This window comes from Pan troglodytes, chromosome 6 (genome assembly GCF_028858775.2).
Source record: "Pan troglodytes isolate AG18354 chromosome 6, NHGRI_mPanTro3-v2.0_pri, whole genome shotgun sequence".
Lineage (NCBI taxonomy): Eukaryota > Metazoa > Chordata > Mammalia > Primates > Hominidae > Pan > Pan troglodytes.
In genome coordinates, this window is record NC_072404.2 from 85,376,018 (window position 1) to 85,390,059 (window position 14,042).

Genomic DNA, 14,042 nt, shown 5'->3' on the forward strand with positions numbered 1-14,042 from the left:
GTTCTGTAATAATTTAGTAGACTTCTAAATTAGTGTACTAAAGTAAAGAGGTAATTAACTAGTACAAATATCACCATGCCTATTTGTAAGGCATCACTAGTTTATATCAGACACCTGGATATGGCCTCAGATTTCTCCTGTTTGAAGAGCCACTAAGCCACCTATTTTCCATTTCTACACTATGTGTTTCATAGTTAGGTGGCCAAGTCCTGTGCATGTATCTCCGGTATCTTTAGTGTCCAACATGAAGTCTGCACATACTGTATATGAAAGAGATGTTTTTTAAACTGAATGTCCCTAGAGAAGCCCTTTTGGCCTTTGGCTGCAAGTTAATGTCCTTTCAAATAAGTAAATAAACACTCTTTACACCTGAACTAACCTAACTAACTTCAGATCAGTAATCATATAAATTTCTTGGGGCAGTTCCTCTGACGTTGTGAAGAATGTGGTAGTATAAAATAGCCTTTGTACTCAATTTATCAAAACTGCTTAAAAACTTTAAATTCATGTTATTCCCACCAACTAAACTTTGTAGATGGTATCCTAAGGGCCTATGCAATATGAGAATTCATTCTTACCTGTTTAAAAACTGCCCAGGCAGCCTTGCCATAAACGGATAATTGTTCCTACTGCATCCCACAGTATTTGCTTTCTAAAATTTCTGAGATCCAGAAGAGTGATCCGCTCTTGCCCATATCTTTTCCCACATCTTTTCCCACATCATTTCTGTTTTCTCCAATCCCTGTACATGCCAGCGGTGAGCAGCCTTTTCAGCATATGGGTCAACTCCAGAAAAATCTTTTCCGAACTGCATTAAATTGTTTTTTTTTTTTTTTTTTTTGAGACGGAGTCTCGCTCTGTTGCCCAGGCTGGAGTGCAGTGGCGTGATCTCGGCTCGCTGCAAGCTCCGCCTCCCAGGTTCACGCCATTGTCCTGCCTCAGCCTCCTGAGTAGCTGGGACTACAGGCACCCGCTACCATGCCCGGCTAATTTTTTTGTATTTTTAGTAGAGACGGGGTTTCACCATGTTAGCCAGGATGGTCTCGATCTCCTGACTTCATGATCCGCCTGCCTCGGCCACCCAAAGTGCTGCGATTACAGGCGTGAGCCACCGCGCCCGGCCTGCCTTAAAATTTTTAAGCCATTTTATCTTTATCGAGAAACACTTTATCTACACTTAGATGTTTTTTGTTTTTAGAATTTAAATTTCAGCACCTAATAATTTTCATACCCACTGCAGTATTTCCGTGTAATGCTGTACTGTGCAACACATCTCTCTTTCTTTCTTTCCTTTCCTTCCTTCCTTTCTTTTTTTGAAGCAGGGTGTTACTCTGTGTCCTAGACTGGAGCCCAGTGGCACAGTCACAGCTCACCACAAGCTTGACCTCCCAGACTCAAGTGATCCTCCTGCCTTAGTCTCCTGAGTAGCTGGGACTATAGGCACACACCACCATGTCTGGCTGAGTTTTTTAGTTTTTGTAGAGATGGGATCTCCCTGTGTTGCCCAGGCTAGTCTTGAACTCCTGAATTACAAGTGATCCTCCCAACTTGGCCTCCCAAAGAGCTGAGATTACAGGTGTGAGCCACTGCACCCAGTGCTATTCAGCAAATATTGTTGTTTGCTAATACTTTTCTGAAGCTTGTTTATTTTGCTCTGTTTTCTTTCTTGCTATTCTTAGTAGCTATTTAGTGTTAAAACATGTATACTCTTATAGTACCTGTATAGGTCCTTTAAACAAGATATTTCCATTGCAAATGAGACAGGCAGCTATGTCATTAACACAGAATCCTTTTATGTTGAACATACGATTGTCACCAGCTACTTTTCTGTTCTTACAAATCATAGCAAGAATTTAAATTGATGAGCCAAATTAATAAAGCTTAATTTTTAAATTTTTAAATTTTAAAACCGAATATGTACAACATAACTTGAATAATAATAATAATTATTATTATTAAAATGGGCTGGAGTGCCCATTTTTTGGGTTTCTCAATTCAGTTATTTTTATTTTTTTAATTTTTATTAATCCCTTAATACTCCCTTCAGGGCAATCAATTCAGTTTCTACAACAAGACTTCTTAGTAGTCATTCTGATAAGCTCTTTTTTCTCAGGAAGCAGTTAAGCACAACGTAACACCTTTTGCTTGTTTCATTGTTCTTTTTCTAGCCAGTCCTTCTGTAAAAATCTGATACTGAGCTGGGCACTGTGGCTCATGCCTGTAATCCCAGCACTTTGGGAGGCCAAGGTGGGTGGATCGCCTGAGGTCAGGAGTTCGAGACCAGCCTTGCCAGCATTGTGAAACCCTGTCTCTACTAAAAATACAAAAAATGAGCTGGGCGTGGTGGTGGGCGCCTGTCATCCCAGCTACTAGGGAGGCTGAGGCAGGAGAATCACTTGAACCTGGGAGGCGAAGGTTGCAGGTAGCCGAGATCGCGCCATTGCACCTCCAGCCTTGGCAACAGGAGCAAATAAAAACTGTCTCAAAGAAAAAAAAAAAAGTGATACTGATTATATATTATGTACTTAAAGCCTTGTACCTGCATGAGGACAAAAAATATACAGTTTAAGACATGACTATATCTTCATTTCCATGATCTTTCCCACAATAAGTAGAAAGATAAGTGTCCTTCTATATTTTAAAATGATTCCATTGTTCTAAAGTGTATATTTATGCAAGGAGTAATTTGCCCTGCTGTGTAATTACTGTAAGAACAGAAGTATGTATCCAAAACAAAGCAACCTTAACCAGCAAATAGGCTTTATTGTGAGAACTTCAGCAGGGGTAGCAACCCAGGACCTAATTTTAAAACTAGAAGCAGTGAAGATGAGAAGTGAGGCAGTGGAAATAGCTCTGAGCTCTCAGAATCTGTAAGTCATAAGGAAAAAAAGTAGATAAAAGATGTATTTGATAATTATGCTGAAGGAATAAAAATAATTTAAAACATTTCATAGAAGCATATAGTGATAGACGAGGGGAAACTTAAATCATCATCCCGGGGCAGCCACGGCGGCTCCATGTGTGAGGCTGGTGCCATGCGGTCTCCCGGTGTTGGCATTGTCTCCAGGCCTTCTCCTCAGTTCTGCACACAGCTACAAAACAAAAGAACAGTTGCCAGCACTTGGAAGAGGATGTGGATCCAAACCAAATGGAGGACAGATACTCCCTCTATGGACAAGATACTCATGGAAGAAGTCAAGTTAGAAGAGCAGCTGAAGGAGGCTGTGGAAGAAGATAAGCAAGCACTGGCAGATACTGAGGGCTCGCAGCAGAGCAGCCAAAAATTGGTGGAGGAGGGAAATATGTATAGCATTCAGGGCTTCTGCAAGGACTCGTTAGAGGTTGCAGATGTTTTGGAGAAGGCAACACAGTGTGTTCCAGAAGAAGAAATTAAAGACAATAACCCTCACCTGAAGAACCTCTCTCTGTGAGACTCACAGTGAGTGAAGTCCAGATTCAGGAAGTGTTCAGCAAGCACTGCCAAGATGAACTCTGTCACAGCAAGTTCCACCCTTATGAGCGTGAGGGTCTTTTTTTGTCTTTGTTCACATCCGACAGGCAATGTGCCAGTGTTGTAACGAGGTTTGAGTGAGGCATATCTCACACGTGAAAACCTAGTCATCACACTCCCAGTGCTTTGGGAGGCTGAGGCAGGCAGATCACTTGAGGTCAAGAGTTACAGACCAACCTGGCCCTCATGGCGAAACTCTGTGTCTACTAAAAATACAAAAATTAGCCAGGCGTGGTGGCGTACGCCTGTAGTCCCAGCTACTCAGGAGACTGAGGCAGGGGAATTGCTTTAACCTGGGAGGTGGAGGTTTCAGTGAGCCAAGTTTGCACCGCTGCACTCCAGCCTGGGCAACAGAGTGAGACTCCGTCTCCAAAAAAAAAAATACTTTGCAGGTCAGTATAAACACTTAAAATATCATTTGAATTACAGTGTTACATTATTTATTATAGAAAAACAAGGAAACAAATATACCATATGATATTTTTGTGAGGGGGTAAAAAGCAAGAATTTGTGAAGCGGAGATGTTTCTAAATCCAGCAGAGTTTTTAATACATTCTAAAATGAAAGTCATCACACCTAGATGAGATTTGGGTAAAAAATGAAAATACAGAACAGTGATATCAGCCAGAGATTTCAGAAATAGATTTAATTTCTCAGGAGCAAGTTACATGACACCTGTGAGGACGAGGGGGAACAAGGTTGTGCTTTACTAACTGCTGATGGTGATGACAGATACACTTGTATAGAGTTTTAGTTCTGTGTTTCATACCATGCACCTTACATTCCAGCCAAATTAAAGAGCTTGACATGAAAAAATTAAGAAGAAAGTAGATTAGGATATGAGCTGGTTATGGTGGCTCATGCCTATAATCCCATCACTTTGGGAGGCCGAGGCAGCCAGATGAGTTGAGGCTAGGAGTTCGAGACCAGCCTGGTCAACATGGGGAAACTCCATCACTACTAAAAATATAAAAATTATCTGAGTGTTGTAGTAGGTGCCTGTAATCCTAGCTACTCAGGAGGCTGAGGCAGGAGGATCACTTGAACCGGGAGGTGGAGGTTGCACTGAGCCAAGATCACACCATTGTACTCCAGCCTGAGGGACAGAGTGAGACTGTCTCAAAAAAAAAAAAAAAAAAAAAAAATTAGCTTGGGCGTGGTGGTTCATGCCTGTAATTCCAGCTACTTGGGAGGCCAAGGCAGGAGAATCGCTTGAACCAGGGAGGCAGAGGTTACAATGAGATCACACCACTGCAGCCTGTGTGAGAGAGCGAGACTCCGTCTTGGGGGAAAAAAAAAAGAAAAGAAAAAAATATATATATATATATGAACAGTACCTTAGGATACGTATTTCAGCTGTAGAGAGGAGCAAAAATTGAACTATCAAAAAATTGTTTTACCTGGGCATGGTGGCTCACACCTGTAATCCCAGCACTTTTAGAGGTCAAGGCAGGAGGATCAGTTAAGCCCAGGAGTTTGAGACAAGACTGGGCAACATAGTGAGGCCTTGTTTCTATATATTAAAAAACAAATAAAATAAAAAGAGAAATTAAAAACTTACAAAAAATGTGTTTGTTTGTTTGTTTGGTTTGTTTGTTTTTGAGACAGAGTGTCGCTCTGCCGCCCATGCTGGAGTGCAACGGCGCAATCTTGGCTGACTGCAACCTCCACCTCCCGGGTTCAAGCGATTGTCCTGCCTCAGCCTCCCGAGTAGCTGGATTTCAGGTGTGCAGTAGCCTGCCCAGCTAATTTTTGTGTTTTTAGTAGAGACGGGGTTTTGCCATGTTGGCCAGGCTGGTCTTGAACTCCTGACCTAAGGTGATCTGCCCGCCTCGGCCTCCCAAAGTGCTGGGATTACAGGTGTGAGGCACTGCGCCTGGCCAAAAGAATTGTTTTTAATGACCAGATAAAAGGCTTAATAGTATTAACTTTTTAAAAATCTGTGCAATAAAAAACATGGGAAGTCATGAATATAAATAAGAGCTTAATACAGTGAAATATCTAAACTTTACTAAACGTAGTACCTAGGCTTTTATAGATGAGGGATCAATTTTAATTCAGCCAAATGGCATGTATATGAGTAACTAGTTGACAGTGATTAGGGCTGCAGTCAAGGTGATCACAAAGTGCCATGAGTGCTTGGCCATTTTCACTGAGGGAATGAGGTGACTGCCTCTGACCCCAAGTGTCCTGCCATCCTTTTAGAGTTAAGCCAGACGGTCAGACTGCTGTGGGCTTCCACAGGATGTATTGGCACTTGGCGTGTGATGTCAGTGGCCTGTGTAGATGAGGTCTGAGACAGCCAGTTCTGGGGGTTTGTTCTCGGCCTTATTCATACTCTTCTACTGTGACATCCTTGTGAGAACCCTTGGGAGAAATTTCTGATTTTGGTGTCAGAATTTCACCTGAAGAATTAGTTTGCTTTCATGTTTTGAACCCTGAATTATGTGACTGTTTTCATCTTAGTGATGGTTGCTAAAAAGTTTAGTTAGAGACAGATGTATGGGCTCACTCTTGACTAATTTAGACATATTCCAGGAGAACATTTCTGTCTTGTCATCTGTGGCTTTGCTTCAGGTCTCTCTCCATGTGTGATTTTTTTTTTGTTTGTTTTTGATATGGAGTCTCACTCTGTTGCCCAGGCTGGAGTGCAGTGGTGCAGTCTCGGCTCACTGCAAGCTCCGCCTCCCAGGTTCACACCATTCTCCTGCCTCAGCCTCCTGAGTAGCTGGGACTACAGGCGCCCGCCACCACGCCCAGATAATTTTGTTTTTGTATTTTTAGTATAGACGGAGTTTCACCATGTTAGCCAGGATGGTCTCAATCTCCTGACCTTGTGATCTGCCCGCCTTGGCCTCCCAAAGTGTTGGGATTACAGGCGTGAGCCACCACACCCAGCCTAAAATTTTTAAAGAATTTTAAAAATATCTATCATAATCTGTCTGTCTGTCTATGTATCTCTCTCTCTCTCTCTATCTATCTATCTTTACTGGAGGTGGGGTCTCACTATGTTGCCCAGGCTGGTCTTGAACTCCTAGGCTCAATCAGTCCTCTAGCTGCAGCCTTCCAGAGCACTGGGATTACAGTTATTTGTTATTCTTTTTATTTTCTAGTCTGTTGTGCTGAACTGCATTTATCTTTTAAATAGACTTTAAATATTCTTTGGCAGAAAGTGAGGAATACATACGTATGTTCTACGTATAAAATCAGTAAAATCAAATACAAATTATCAAGCCCAATGTTGTAAGGGCCATAGGGAAATAAGCGCATACACGTGGTTAATGACAGTGTGCACTGAGTTTCTGAGGAGTGTGGCTAGCAATAGATACTTAGCACTATAACGTTGTTTATTCTTATTAAGTGGTTAATGCCACTTTTGGAGATGTATCACAGAGAAGTAACCCAAAAGAAGATAGTCCTTACAAAATTATTTATAGCTATGATGCACAACAGTGAAAGAGGGGAATCAACCCAAATGCACAGTGGTAGAGGAGAGTCGAATAAGTCAGTTAATATAATGGAATGTTATAAAGCCACCAAAAATGTTCAGTGGGTTAGATAAATAGAAGTGTCCATAAAATACGTAAATTATCAAAACATGCATTAAATCTATTTAATAATATGTAGATATAGCAAAAAGAATGAGATGGTCATGGTGAGACTGCTAGGTAGGAAGGGGTCCCCGGAAAAACTCCAACCGGCCTGTGCAGTGGGGTGGAGCTCCCCGGAAAAACTCCAACCGGCCTGTGCACTGGGGTGGAACTTCAGGATGTTTGCACTGTTGATAGTGGGGAGGAGCCTGGCACGTCTTCTTACTGTGTAAAACCCAGTATTCTAGCTGCTGGCGGAAAGCACTCTAGCAGGGACTCTGGCCTTGTGAGAGTCCCAATAAAACCCTGTCTTACTCACTATTCAAACCGTCTGCGAGCCTAAATTTTTGTGGCCTTGAGACGGACAAGGACCCCGTCTTTAGCTGAACTAAGGAAAAATCCTGCAACAGTGGATATTGGAAATAATATTAATGGATAGGTTTTACTCTCCTGAAGGATTAATATAATCTGTGAGTACTTTTAGGCTTACTGCCAGTACAAGGAGTGGCTTACTTACTACCAGTACAAGGAGTATATATACTCTTTTGAGCTTTTCTGTCTGTTTGGCTATTTCAGTGCCTCCAGAAAGGGTTGAGAAGATAATGGATCAGATTGAAAAGTACATCATGACTCATCTCTGTAAATATGTGTTCTGTCCAGAACCCCAGTGAGCCTGGAAGACTGGGTGCTATGGGAAATGTCATCAATCCAATGCTAGTGAAAGATGTGACTGGGGAATGCTGAAAAATGCGCACCCCTGGGAGGAATGAGGAAAGATGACATCCACTGACTCGTTATTTTTTTGAGAAGGAGTCTTGCTCTGTTGCCCTGGCTGGAGTGTGGTGGCATGATCTCGGCTCACTGATGATGAGAAGAAAGATCTTGCCATTCAAAAGAGGATCAGGTAGTTGCTTATTTTGTTTTGCTTTATACTTACTACCTACTAATGGAAGAATACATTGGGGGAAATAAGGCACCTGAGTTTCAAACCTTAAGAGAAAGCAACAGCTCATGTTTCTGCTTCCTTAGAGTGGAAGCTTCTCTGTGGTGTCAGAAAGACGAGGAATGTGGTGACCTCACCTATCCATCTCCCTCAAGGCAGCTTTTGGTAAGTTGTGTTTGGTGTTTGAGATTGTTTTCAATCTCTGAAATCTCCAAGGAATAGGGGGACTGTGTTCTTGGTCCATTAACATTTCCTCAAGCAGGAAGCTGTGAATATCTGTATCAAGGCAGGGGATGTCGGCTGGGCCTGGTGGCTCACACCTGTAATCCCAGCACTTTGGGAGGCTGAGGTGGGTGGATCACTTGAGGCTGGGAGTTCAAGAGTAGCCTGGACAACATGGTAAAACCCCGTCTCTACTAAAAATACAAAAATTAGCCAGGCATGGTGGCGCACGCCTGTGATCCCAGCTGTTTGGGAGGCTAAGGCACGAGAATGGCTTGAATCCAGGAGGCGGAGGTTGCAGTGAGCCAAGATTGCGCCACTGCACTCCAGCCTGGCGACAGAGACTCTGTCTCAAAAATATAAATAAAAAATTATATATCTATGTGTGTGTATATGTGTGTGTATATACGTGTGTGTGTGTGTGTGTATACATATATATATATATGTACTGGGTGCCTACTCTATGGTTGGGGCCTATTCTGGATGCTGATACAGTTAATAAAGATCTTTGCCCTCATGGGGCTTATAGTCTAGTGGGAGAGACAGGCATAAACAAGATAAATAAGTATAATGCATATTATGTTATATGGTGGTAAATGCTAAGGAAAATAATCAAAATTCTCCATATGTTATTAGCTCATAGCACAGGGGTTAAGAGCTTGGGTCCAGGAGGTAGACTTGGAGTTTGAATTCTAGTTCTGCAACTTATTAACCATGTGATTTTGGGCAGGCTGCATTGCGTCTCCAAGCCTCAGTTTCTTCACCTGCAAAACATAAAAAACAATAGTTTCTGCATCAAAAGTTGTCACGATTAATTGAGTTAATACAGACAGAGAACTAAGAGTAGGATGGCAGGGGTGTGAGAAGTCACGGGCTTCAGGGTTCCTAAAGGTTACTGAACTCTGAGACTAAGTTTAGGCTGGTGACCAGGGTCCCAGCACTGGGGTTCATGGAGCTTGGAGGGAGAGGACCCCTGTCGAGACACATCACAGGGGCCTCGGCATGGCAGTGTGCAGTGGAGTCTCAGCACTCTTCAGGATTTAAGCCTAGGTCTAACCTGCTGCGGAGCACAGGGAAGCCACTTCTGTTTCACCTTGAGGCAAGAACAAGGGAAGACCCTGACCCTTGATTACACTGATAGATAAAACAGAGGAAGTGGATTTGGAAATAATCCACTCATTATATTTTGCGAACTAACAGAGCCTCCACATCAAATTGAGTGGTGATTTATTAAAGGGAAGCCAAGGCCAGGCACGGTTGCTCATGCCTGTAATCCCAGCACTTTGGGAGGATTAGGCGGGTGGATCACTTGAGGTCAGGAGTTCAAGACCAGCCTGGTCAATATGGTGAAACCCCCTATCTACTAAAAATACAAAAAATTAAATGGGTATTGTGGCAGGCACCTGTAATCCCAGCTACTTGGGAGCCTGAGGCAGGAGAATCGCTTGAACCCAGGAGGTAGAGGTTGCAGTGAGCCAAGATAGCGCCATTGCACTCCAGCCTGGGCAACGAGTGAAACTCTGTCTCAAAGAAAATTAAAATAAATAAAGAGAAGCCACATGGAGGGGTGGAGAGGGAATACTAGCATCAGATAGGCCTGGGTGCTAATTGAAGCTCTACCTTTTTCAGTAATTGGGCAAGTTAGTCAACCCTCTGAGATTGACTTTTCTATGTAAAGTAGCTGTTCCTGTGGATGACTTAAGGGGAGTGCAAACAAAAGTCATCAGAGTTGATGTATGACTCAACTCAGAGTTGAGGATGAAAAGTGGGGATAACACCTGCCTGTACCCTGGTACGGATCATACGATGTTTACTTATTTATTGTGGAGACAGAGTCTCACTCTGCCGCCCAGGCCTGCATGCAGTGGCACCATCATGACTCACTGCAGCCTTGAACTCCTGGGCTCAAGCGATCCTCCTGCCTCAGCCTCCCAAGCAGCTGGGACCACAGGCACACACCACCACACCCAGCTAATTTTTAAAAAAGTTTTTGTAGAAACTGAGTCTTGCTGTTTCCCAGGCTGGTCTCAAACTCCTGGCCTCAAGCAACCCTTTCGCCTTGGCCTACAGGGATTTTCAGGCATCAGTTACTATGCCTGGCCAGATCTCATGAAGTTTAAATATGACATAGCATCTAGCAGTTAGACTTGCTCAGTGGAGGCCTCTTTTTTGCCTGGTGGGTTGGCAGGTCCTGTGTGTACAAATGATGTTTACTGGTCTACCCCTCCTCTAGGTTTTTAAAGATGAGCATTTTCTCTGTACTGACAATAATGAAATAGTAACAGAATCCATTGTCTTTTTAAAAAAAATATAATTATATTCAAACTTCTTTTTTAATTTTTTATTTTGAGACAGGGTCTCACTCTTGTCACCTAGGCTGGAGTGCAGTGGCGTGATAATAGCTTACTGCAGCCTCTAACTCCTAGGCCTAAGCGATCCTCTTGCCTTAGCCTCCCGAGCAGGGGTGACTCCCGTGCATCACCACGCCTGGCTAATTTTTATTGTTAGTAGAGATGAGGTTGCATGCCTGTAGTCCCAGGAGCTACTTAGGAGGGTAAGGCAGGAGGATCACTTGAGCCCAGGAGTTCGAGGCTGCAGTGAGCTATGATTGTACCACTGTACTTCAGCCTGGGTGAGAGAGTAAGACCCTGTATATATAAATATATATATTAAAAAAGACAAAAACCAGGCCAGGCCGGTGGTTCACGGCTGTAGTCCCAGCACTTTAGGAGGCCAAGGCGGGCGGATCACTTGAGGTCAGGAGTTCCAGACCAGCCTAGGTAACATGGTGAAACCCTGTCTCTACTAAAAATACAAAAAAGTTAGCCGGGTGTCATGGTGATGGGCCCACAACCATGCCCAGATAATTTTGTATTTTTAGTACAGATGGGATTTCACCGTGTTGTCCACGCCAGTCTCAAACTCCTGAGCTCAGGCAATCCGCTCACCTCAGCGTCCCAAAGTGCTTGGATTACAGGCATTAGCTACCGTGCCCGGCCAGTTCACTCTTTAGTAAAGTTTTCACAGCAACTTTGCATTCTGTAGTGATTTCAGTCACTCAACAAATTCACTTATAGTTATCAATATTTGAACTTTTGCAGGTGTTGTCATAGATAAGACATTTGGCCAAATGGACTCTTGATTATTGCAGTAAAAATTCTGCTCAAATTAGGTAACAGGCATTTGAAGTTTTAAAGTTATGCAAACTGTGTTCCAGAAATTTCACTTCTAGGGATTTAAGAAACAGTCATGATTGTACAAATAAATGTGCTGTAGGGATGTTCATTTAACAAAATGTATAAAACAGGGAAATCTTGTAACAGCCTAAGTATCCCATAATAGAATTCATTAAATGTTATGATACATACATATGATGAAATGTATGCAGCCATTAAAAAATCTGGCGCAGTGGCTTATGCCTGTAATCCCAGCACTTTGGGAGGCCGAGGCGGGTAATCACTTGAGGTCAGGAGTTTTAGACTAGCCTAGCCAACATGGTGAAACCCTGTGTCTACTAAAAATACAAAAAATTAGCTTGACGTGGTGGCTCATGCTTGTAATCCCAGCTACTTCGGAGGCTGAGGCAGGAGAATCGCATGAACCCACGAAGCAGAGGTTGCAGTGCGTGGAGATTGCACCATTGCACTCCAGCCTGGGTGACAAAAACAAAACTCTGTCTCAATTAAAAAAAAAAAATTAAGAATATTTGACATGAAAGGTATTTTTACAATACATTAAGTGAAAGAGCAGATTACACCACAGTACATATAGTGTGTTTATATTTTAAGAAAGTAAATATATATTTTGAATATTGGAATTATATATACCCAACTACTAATGTTATCCATTGAGTCATGGAATTACAAGTGACTTTTTTTTTTTTTTTTGCTTGTCCCTATTTTCCAATTTTTCTGCAGTGACCGTACTTGCAATAATTAAACATAGTTGGTCATTTAAAATACATCTCTGATACTCTCGTCAAAGGTGGAGCCCAGTCCCTATCCCCTTGAGTGAGGGCTGGGTTACGTGATTCCCTTCTGACAGATAGGAAAAAGCAAAAGTGATGGCTTGCAACTTTGCAAACTACATCATAAAAGGTACTGTGGCTTCCTCCTTGCTCACTCTTTGATTACTCACTTGGGAAAGCCAGCTGTCACACTATGACACCTAAGCAGCCTGTAGAGAGGCTCATGTAACAGGAACTGAGGCCTCCTGTCAGCAGTCACATGAGGGAGCCATCTTGGAAACAGGCTTTAGGTGACTGCAGTCTCAGTGGACAGCTTGAGTGCAATGTCATGAGACACCCTGAGCCCAAATGACCCAGCTATGCCACTCCTGAATTCCTGACCCACAGAAATGGAGATCCTAAGTATTTTATTTATTTATTTATTTATTTATTTATTTTTGAGACAGAGTCTCACTCTGTCACCCAGGCTGGAGTGCAGTGGGTGATCTTGGCTCACTGCAACCTCTCCCTCCTGGGCTCAAGCGATTCTCCTGCATCAGCCTCCTGAGTAGCTGGGACCACAGGTTTGCACCATCATGCCTGGCTAATGTTTGCATTTTCTGTAGAGATGGAGTCTCACTGTGCTGCCCAGGCTGGTCTTAAACTGCTGGACTCAAGCGATCTCCCACCTCGGCCTCCCAAAGTGGTGGGACTGCAGGCATGAGCCACTGTCCCTGGCCCTAAGAATTTATTTTAAGCCACTGGGTTTCGAGTAATTTGTTATATAGCAGCAGATAAATAATACACATATTTTCTATGGTGATCACATTTATAATTTAAATTGAATTAAAAAGGTCGGGAGCAGTGGCTCATGCCTGCAATTCCAGCACTTTGGGAAGGGTGAGGCTGAAAGATCGCTTGAGCCCAGGAGTTCAAGACCAGCCTGGGCAATGTGGCAAAACTCCTTCTCTACAAAATACAAAAAAATTAGCCAGGTGTGGTGGCGTGCACCTGTATAGTCCCAGATACTTGGGAGACTGGTGGGAGAATCACCTGAGTCCAGGAAGTCGAGGCTGCGGTGAGCTGTGACTCTACCACTGTACTCCAGCCTGCATGACAGAGTTAGACTTTGTCTCAAAAAAATTTTTTTTTTTTGGCTAGGCGCAGTGGCTCATGCTTGTAATCTAGCACTTTGGGAGGCTGAGGCAGGTGGATCATGAGGTCAAGAGATTGAGACCATCCTGGCCAACATGGTGAAACTCTGTCTCTACTAAAAATAACAAAAATTAGCTGGGCATGGTGGCATGCGCCTGTAGTCCCAGCTACTCAAGAGGCTGAGGCAGGAGAATCGCTTGAACCCGGGAGGCAGAGGTTGCAGTGAGCCGAGATAATGCCACTGCACTGCAGCTCAAAAAAAAGAAAAAAAAATTTTTTAAATTAAAAAGTTGTAGTATCTAAAATGAGCAAAATCACTGTGTGCAGCCGAGGCGGGTGGATCATCTGAGGTCAGGAGTTCAAGACCAGGCTGCAGTGAGCCGAGATTGCACCAGTGCTCTCCAGCCTGGGAGAAAGAGTAAGACTCCGTCTCAAAAAAAAAAAAAAAAAAAAAGGAAAAATGCATTTAAAAAGAACAGCATCAACCAGGTACAGTGGCTCATGCCTGTAATCCCAACACTTTGGGAGGCTGCAGGGAGAGGATAGCTGAGCCCAGGAGTTTGAGACCAGCCTCGGCAACATGGTGAAACTCTGTCTCTAAAACAAAAATTGGCCAAACGTGGTAGCATGCACGTGTAGTCTCAGCTACTTGGGAATCCTGGGGGCAGGATTGCT

At 43.2% G+C, this 14,042-nt stretch overlaps 1 protein-coding gene and 1 non-coding gene across 7 annotated transcripts in view; one reads left to right on the top strand and one right to left on the bottom strand.

Annotated features, from left to right (window-relative positions):
* Window positions 1–14,042, top strand: part of LOC134810458 (uncharacterized) — a 106,410-nt gene that overhangs the window by 52,960 nt on the left and 39,408 nt on the right. For 4 of the 6 annotated variants that reach the window (XM_063814563.1, XM_063814568.1, XM_063814562.1 and 1 more), the window contains 2 exons: window positions 7,762–8,005; window positions 8,131–8,209. The exons of 1 other annotated variant lie outside the window; for it this stretch is intronic. The gene's annotated coding sequence lies outside the window, so the exon portion shown is untranslated. Of the gene's footprint in view, window positions 1–7,677; window positions 8,006–8,130; window positions 8,210–14,042 lie in introns of all 6 variants that reach the window. One more of the 6 variants, XM_063814561.1, reaches the window with a different exon arrangement.
* LOC112209952 (small nucleolar RNA U13) lies at window positions 3,549–3,647 on the bottom strand. Its single transcript, XR_002944930.1, has one exon. It is a non-coding gene; the product is annotated as a small nucleolar RNA U13 (small nucleolar RNA).